The 8,019-nt window shown below is 34.8% G+C and overlaps 1 protein-coding gene across 1 annotated transcript in view; it reads left to right on the forward strand.

The window, feature by feature from the left end:
* Positions 1-8,019, forward strand: part of LOC123647208 (neurabin-1-like) — a 35,534-nt gene that overhangs the window by 27,055 nt on the left and 460 nt on the right. The window lies entirely within an intron of this gene.

Consider the following 8,019-nt stretch of genomic DNA (forward strand, 5'->3'; position numbering starts at 1 on the left):
GAGCGTTTCATGCAAGAGCATTAGATACAGAGCAATGAGGTAATTATCCATGCTGTCACATTGTTTAGTTCTAAATTGGAGCCTAGGGAATTCTGGAGTAGGCTCAAGTTTTTTTTTTAAATTACGCATACAGATATAATTTGGTAAACTTTCACAATTTTCACTTTTTCTGATCGAATTATTTTCAGTTCTTTTTAATCCCCAATAAATAATTTTAGCCATGAAATATTATTGAGTTGTACTAATTGAAGGGTGAACATTCCTGGTAAATCACTATGGAAAATGTTAATGAACAAGCCAAATGAATGAGAAATCAATATTTATTGATTATTTTCTGGCATATCATTAAAGCCAAAATCTGTCCTCTTACTCAAAAAGCAAAGCACCTAAATTGCCTGTCTAGTTTTGTGCAAGTTTTGAATTGTCTAGGTGTGAACCATTAAAACATTTGTTGCCAAATCAATGAGACATTCAAAAGGAGGTATTTAGTCACAAATTGACAGCTCTCCTTGGTTCATGTTTTTCGCTGCATCTTCGGAAGTTCACAGAAGTCACCAGACCCTTCAGTGATACTGAGATATAAATTAGTACTTAGTATAAATTAGTAGTTAGTATTAGTTGTTTTAATAGAAAACACAAAATTATTTTGTCAGAATGAGCTTTAACTGAGTAATTTTCTGATCATTTAAGGAAAGTATGCTACTGTATATTTTATTTTGGCTTTTGAATTTTATTTGCCTTTAATAGAGCTATAAAGTAGATTATGGTCTTCTGGAAGTAAAGATAATTTTAACCCAAATGTGTGTAATTTCTTTCCAAGGGAACTTCACAAGACAGCTGTATTTCAAAGTATTAGTTAACGTTTAGATATGTGGTCTGGTTCACTGTGGAATTCTAATTACATAGATTGAGTGATAACAATATAGTTGTGCTAAGGGAAAATTGACTAAAAGAATAGGTTGGGAAATTAGGGTGGAGGAATCTAAAAGTAGGAAGGAGAAAGAAGCTGCATGGAGTGTGATTTGCACATGAAGTGTTGCCCACGGCTCCTGTAGATTTTTCAAGGTGGGTCACAGATTTCACTTAAGATATCTAATTGCCAAGAAGGAAACATGATCAGTCACGAGTGTCAAAGCATTAAAACTGAACAGATGAACAGCTATGTCTAGAATTAGAACCAGAAAATTCTCCGCTGTGTATGGTTCTTAAAAAAATGTGTCAACCATATTGTTTCAGTGGTTATAGTATCAAGATTCTTAAAGTTTTTCAGTTAATTCAGGGGACTAACATCAGGGTATAACTAAGTTCCATTGGGTGGACGTGAAATAATTTGTCCTATTTCAATACTGTCTGGTAATTATGTCTAAGGCCTATAGGGAATAAGTCTACTTACAAAGAAACTAAAGAAAGATTAAAACATAAGTACAATGAAAACTCTGTTGCTTTTGAGTTTTTTGATGACACTGAGGGTTTTTTTTTTAATACCAAAAAAAGTCATGCAGATATTTATTTTGGTTTTAAATTAATGTTTGACTTACTAAGTTACATTATCAAAAACCTAGTTCTTTAAATTTTTAAATATGATTGCAAATTGCTGTTAAGGGATTTTTGAATAACATTAGTTTATTTACAAACTTTATTACAAACTGTTTATAACCTTAGGTAAACATTACAAACATTTAAAATTGCATTTAAAGATTTGTTATATTTGATTTTCTATTTAAGTACTCTTATTGGCAGACTGACAGTCTTCCCAAGTACTTAAAAAATTCTTACACATCTATTATTAATACATTATACTTACAAGGATTGTGAACCTAAAGTTTTCTTACATTTTCTAATGCTGTACATAACAAAAACTTATTGTAATTGAAAGATACTTCCCCATTTAGGAAAATAACTATCATCTTAGGTAACTGAGTTAACTTTCTACAAGAGGCATAACATATGAATTCTTCCTGTACTAATCAAGGAAGCTATTATATCACAATTATAATTGGTGCCGGGTACCTACTTTGCATGCTTAGGGTTACTAATATCCAGAGATTTTGACTGGGAAACTGATTAGATTCTCATAGGCAACCCTGAGTGAAAACACAGAAGCTTGTTTATTGTTGCCATGTCAGAGACACTACAATGTCATTGTCAAGAAGAAGACATTGACATATCCCACCTCTCTAGACCCGATTTATGCACATGACCTCATAGCTCTACTCACAGATGCCTGCAGTCCCCAGTTTGTCATTTGATTAGATTTTTACATTTCTTTGGCTTTTAGGTTATACAGATCTCTTTTCTATCAGACTCTAATGCCTTTCCCTATGGTCCAAATCTAAATTCTGCATCCTTTCATCTTCTCAGAATCAAGCAACTCTTACCAGTGTTTCAAATGCTATTTGATAGAATTTAGGACATCTTACATAGCTTTTTTCTAATTGGCAGTCACTCTTTCTGCAGGCAGTCTAGTGGCATTGCTGAAGAATTGTTCCTGAAATAGGGACAGCAGAATTTGGACCTCTCTGCTCACTGAGAACAAGAGTATGGAGTGATTGTAAACTGAAGAAGGCTGTTAGATATCAGGCTGCACCAGAGAAGCATTACACTAAAACAAATAACCAAACTTGTTTCAAAGCCCATATAGATAGTTTTGAGATTGCATTTATTGATAGGGATAAAAAGGAATTCCTTAATATTTTTTCAACAATTAGCAAGTGAAATGTATAGTTCATACAACAGTAAATTCAGACCTAATTAGAAGATTGGAAAATAGCAATAATCTTCCATTTGTTTGGAGACTAGAAAGATACGCTTCCTACATTACTGTTTCTGATTCAATACATCGTCCTTATATAATACTAAAATGAAGTAGTAACTGGGAGCTAAGCCATATAGAGCCTTAGTTAGGCCCAGTGATCTGGCAGTTAGTAAGGTGGCAAGGCAGAAAAGAGCAACCTTCTCAATGGGAAGGACTGACGTCACACAGATTTTGACAGAGTTCCCTGGGCTCATGTCAACATCTGGTAATAATGAGTCTTAAAACACCATAGCTAATTAGATTGAAGTGGAATTATAATAAGATGTCTTTAAAAGAAAATGTGCTAAATAGATTTTTCCTCTTTTTAAATTAATTTTAACTGTACAAGTAATACATAAATGCAAAAAATTACATGATACAAAATAATACCAAAAAAATTTTTTAACATTACAAATAAGATTAAAATACCATTTAACCAACATCCTCTAATCTATGAGTAACCACCATTATTAATAGGAAGTATATCTTTCTAGTTTTTCTATGTAATTATACTCATAGAAAATATATTTACCAGTAGAAAATATATTTTGTGTTGCTGTTTATTAAATATTTTAAATGAATGTACATGTTGTTCTGCAACTTGCTCTGCCAATGTCTTGTTATTCTCTTTATGTCAGTAAAGACATTTATTGAGTGCTTCATAATAAGTATCAGTCACTATTCTAAGTACTTTGATACTTATCAATGCATTTAATCTTCATAACACTGCAGTTAGTTTATTATGTTATTATCACACCCCTTTTCACTTGAGGATCCCGAGGGACAGAGAGGTTGTGTAAATTGCCCAATTTGGTGGCAGAGCCACTTGTTCTGGATTCTGTTCCAGGCAGGCTAACTCCAGGTCCTCTGCTAGGGTCACTATTTTCCACTGCCTCTCTGCCATACATAAACCTACTTCCTGAATGCAGTCCGTGTCAACCCAAACCCCAGTGGGCCCATCTTTTATGAACTTGCAGTGACTGTGAATGATATGCAGATGCTGTTTAAGTTTTAAAATGCCACTGAGTGCCTCATTATGCTCAGCGTTTCAGCTGATAATAGCGCGAGCGAGGCCATGCGGTGGGGCGAGGCAGGACTGTTCTAGAGGGGATTCACGATTCCCGCACCTAACAATGGCGATTCCCGCACCTAACAATGGCGAGCGGACCCTATTGTTATGCTGCGCCATTTCCCCAGTTCCCTTGCCGCCTGTGCCTGATCCGTGGGCAGCATTCCATTTACGTCAAAAATAACGTCAATCTAGTGAAAAAAAACGGAATGACTCACAGCATTACTGTAGGGAACTGGTCTCTGTGAAATATGATATATAACATCCTAATTTCATAGAGCATTTTTCATAACAGCTGCTAAAATTGTAATCGAATCCATTAAATTCTTTTAAGGGGTTCAATTTGAAGCAATATTGAAAATAATCTTAAAATGCAAATAGAGTGAGGTGGCATCCCACTAACTCAAAACCACTCTATCATTAGCTGCTTCATATCCTCTCTGTATTTATGCCTATGTTTATTGATCCATTTGAGTCTGCTCCTCTTTTATATTCCCAGCTGCATTTGAATCAGAGGTAGGATATTTCAGAGACTGGAGGGTCTGAAAGAAAGAATAGATAAGAAAGCAGAGAAGGAGAAGGAAATTTTCTTCTGACCCTTATGAACAACAGAACAAGATACAGTGGGAAAAAGAGGAAAGGGAAGAACTGAGGTCTTGGGTTGATGAAAGCAGTGGTATATTATTGATTAGGAGCTCTGTAGGGGATGAATGACGGTGAGAGAACATGGCCACCTAAGCCTTTACGTTTAGCAGCACATAACTTAGAAATGTTGAGCCAGTTAGATTTCTCCTGCCGTACTACCATCCACCAAACAGACAGCTAATTTTTTTTTGTAAGAATTTTATTCCTTGGATATACAGAAAGCCAAATAAAATCCCTCAGTGTTGGTTTGTTTTTCCCTGTGGCTGTATACTTCTGCAAGTTTGCAAAGTTAGCCCTTGACATGGATTTTTGTTTGGAACATAAAATAAGACCAAAAAGAGGATTCAAAGAAGGCAGAAGATTGAAAAGTTTACTTCCAGACTTGAGAGTGATGTTCCAGAAAGAGCATAGACTTCTGAAGCCTGAGATTTATTCAGTTTCTGCCACAAATTAATTGTGCGGTATAAGTTTGTACACAAACTAGCAACCTCCTTTGAGCCTCAGTTTTCTTATAAGAGACAGAAGGTTGAACCAGAATCCCAAGGTTCTTTTGAGTTGTAATATTCTGATTCTTATATTACATGATGGAAAAAGATAGCATATAGTGACCAATTACCCTTCTAGTCACCCGGCAGCATAAGTCCTATATGCATTTTCCTTTTATCTACACACATGTCCTCTAATACTTGTAAAGGGGATGTTACATGCAGTGCAGGTGCTTTGGTAGGTGCTGCTTGTAAACAGCATTCCTTCCAGCTTCCTTCTAGCATAACTGCTGAAGCGAAAGTTCTCAGCTCCATTCCCTTTTTCTGGTTCGTTGCTTTAAAAACATTTTTTTCAGGATGGAACATAAATTACTGGTTTGTAATCCATGAATCACTGCTGTAAAGTAGCACTGAAATCTTTGCTTTCAGACCCTGAAAAATTGTTAATTACATGGGACGTGTTGGCCACTTGGGTAATGGATTTTAGGCACTGCTTTTTAGACTTTCACTAACTGCATCGCTAATTGTGCACTCAAGTGTTTTGCACCTAGTCAGCTAATGTTAAGGCAGATATGCCAGATTGCCATTTTGGGGTTGTCTGACACCAGTACCAGGCAAATTACTGAGTAGTAATGGAGCCAGGAGGCCCAGAATAAATTCTCTGCACTATTAAACCCTGCTAATAAGTTGTTCTCATCTCCTCTCACTTCATTTGTTCAGTAGCCCATGATGGATTAGCTACTGCAATCCTGGATGTTGAGTGCTATGCTGGGTCCCCAGAATCAGCATTCTTTTGCAAAAGGAACCAGGTTTACAAAAGTGGAATGAGCCTCTTTGGGTCTTTTTGTCGCTGAGTAACCAAGCTATTGTTAAACCAACAAAATAAGAAATCTTCTGAGAAGTAAATTGTTCTATAGCTTTCAGCATCCTTCTTTTTTTTTCATGTTCTCTAATATATATATATATGGAAGATTAACAATAATATTTTATATGTAGCCTATTGGTAAAATGAATTTCCTAGACTAGTCACATTATTATATGATTATATAACCTAAAACACTGAACTTTTATGGCACCAAAGTCTTATGATAGTAACTTTTTCAACACTAGCTAAATCAGAGTGGGAGTCAAAGCACTGGAATAATTATGGTAGCTCATCAACTAACTGTGTAGATGAGCTCATGCTCCTTAAGTTCTCTGAGCTTCAGGAGAGGAAAAAAAATTCTTGATTAGTGTCTCATGGGGCTTTTGTGAGGAACAAATGAGATGGAGTATGTGACATGCTTTGTATTATAAGCATACAATCCAAGTATGAGCCAGATAGGATATAAAACGTGCATGTACTACAGTATTTCTAATTATATTATTGCTTTCATCTATGTGGTGTTCCACATTTTATATGTAAACAAGAGCTTGTAAGATTGATTTTCTCCTAATTATCACAACTAATGAACTCTTAATGGGCAGCTACAAATATGGATTTTATCGGAAGGAGGAAATTAAAGAGATCAAGGAGATTATTTTTTCTCCACTGACATGTAAAAAGTAAATAGACTACTAATTAGAAAATGTTTAGTTGTTCATTTTATATGTACCTGATTGGTCTGGCTTTTCTGAGTATTCATTCATTCTTCATTCAAGTATAGGAAATGAAAAGTCAAAACCTCCTGTAAATTTGTCATTCAGTGGATGACAAAAATATGTTGAATTTTATTTGTTAGAACCATATGACAAGTGCTAGGTTTCATAGGTCAAAGAGGCATAACCTGAGGTGCTTTCTTGCTTTGATTTTATAATGTAGCATTTTTAGAGCACGTCTTTAGAATAATGCTGTAGAAAGGAATTACCTGGGCTAATATAATGTAAGAAATTGTTTTATTCTATTAATGCCAGTACTTACTAATTTTCTATAGCTCAGATATTTGCTTTATTTTTAGTAATTTAAATCCAGAAGCACTTAATTATTAATTCCTTAAACGTGACTTCATTTAATGACTACCACCCTGAAAAGATAAAATAGGATTGATGGTCAAACTACTTTATTTCTAAGGAGTGATTACATATGCAAATGTAAGGAGTAGTAGCATTCCAAATAAATTCAACTAGAGAGTACTTTCCCTCAACCAATATGTAGGTATATTCATGGATAACCTTTTCTTTCCCTTTAGAATGTTAACTTTTGGGTCCTAACTTAAAATCTGGGTAGCAAAATTAAAGGTGGTAAGAGCCAGACTAAAGAGGACCACATTGGATTCTCCCTGTAGCCTTTATTAGTTCATTTTCTTTGTGTTCCACTTTATTCTTTTTTTTTTTTTTTTTGATTCTCTTTTTTTTCTTGGAGTTGTTTTATTTAAAGACTTAAACATTTTCCTCTGGAAAATCAATGTGGTTTCTGGTGGGGAGAGAAGGTATTTTGAAAAATGAGACAGAGGTACATACGAATAACTTAGAATACAAACCTAGAAGTTAATTACTGGAAATGAAAAGGAAATGTTTATCCTACTCCACCCATAATGCTAGTAAATTAATTACTTATGGTTGTTTAACTGTTTGCTTGTTCGTTTGTGTAGCAAGACCTTATTTTATTTCCCTTTCTATTTTAAATTTGCTGGTGGAGAGAATTCCTCACTGGTATTTCTACAGGGTTCAAAGAGGAATAAGCTAGATTTTTCAGAAACTATTTGAGGTAGAAAAAATATATATTGATACCAAAATGATATAGTATTTAAAGCCTGTTAATAAATTTTGCTATAGAAAATGTATGCTGATTGTCACCTTCTCTTGCCTATACCTGACCTGACAATCTGGGTTTTGTAGGTTTTTGTCCATGGTTTCTAAAATCTCCCAACTTTGATACACTTTCCCCCACATCTTTGGTCACCAAATACCTCAACTGAACACACCAAAACAAATACAAATCAGTGCTTTTTATAATTATGTTGCAGGAAGGTTTTATGCTCTTTGGATATTAGATTTTTGTTGTTGGCTAGGTCGTCTTTAGTGTTGGTTTCTTCCTTTAGGCTGAG

The sequence above is a fragment of the Lemur catta genome, chromosome 11, assembly GCF_020740605.2.
Source record: "Lemur catta isolate mLemCat1 chromosome 11, mLemCat1.pri, whole genome shotgun sequence".
Lineage (NCBI taxonomy): Eukaryota > Metazoa > Chordata > Mammalia > Primates > Lemuridae > Lemur > Lemur catta.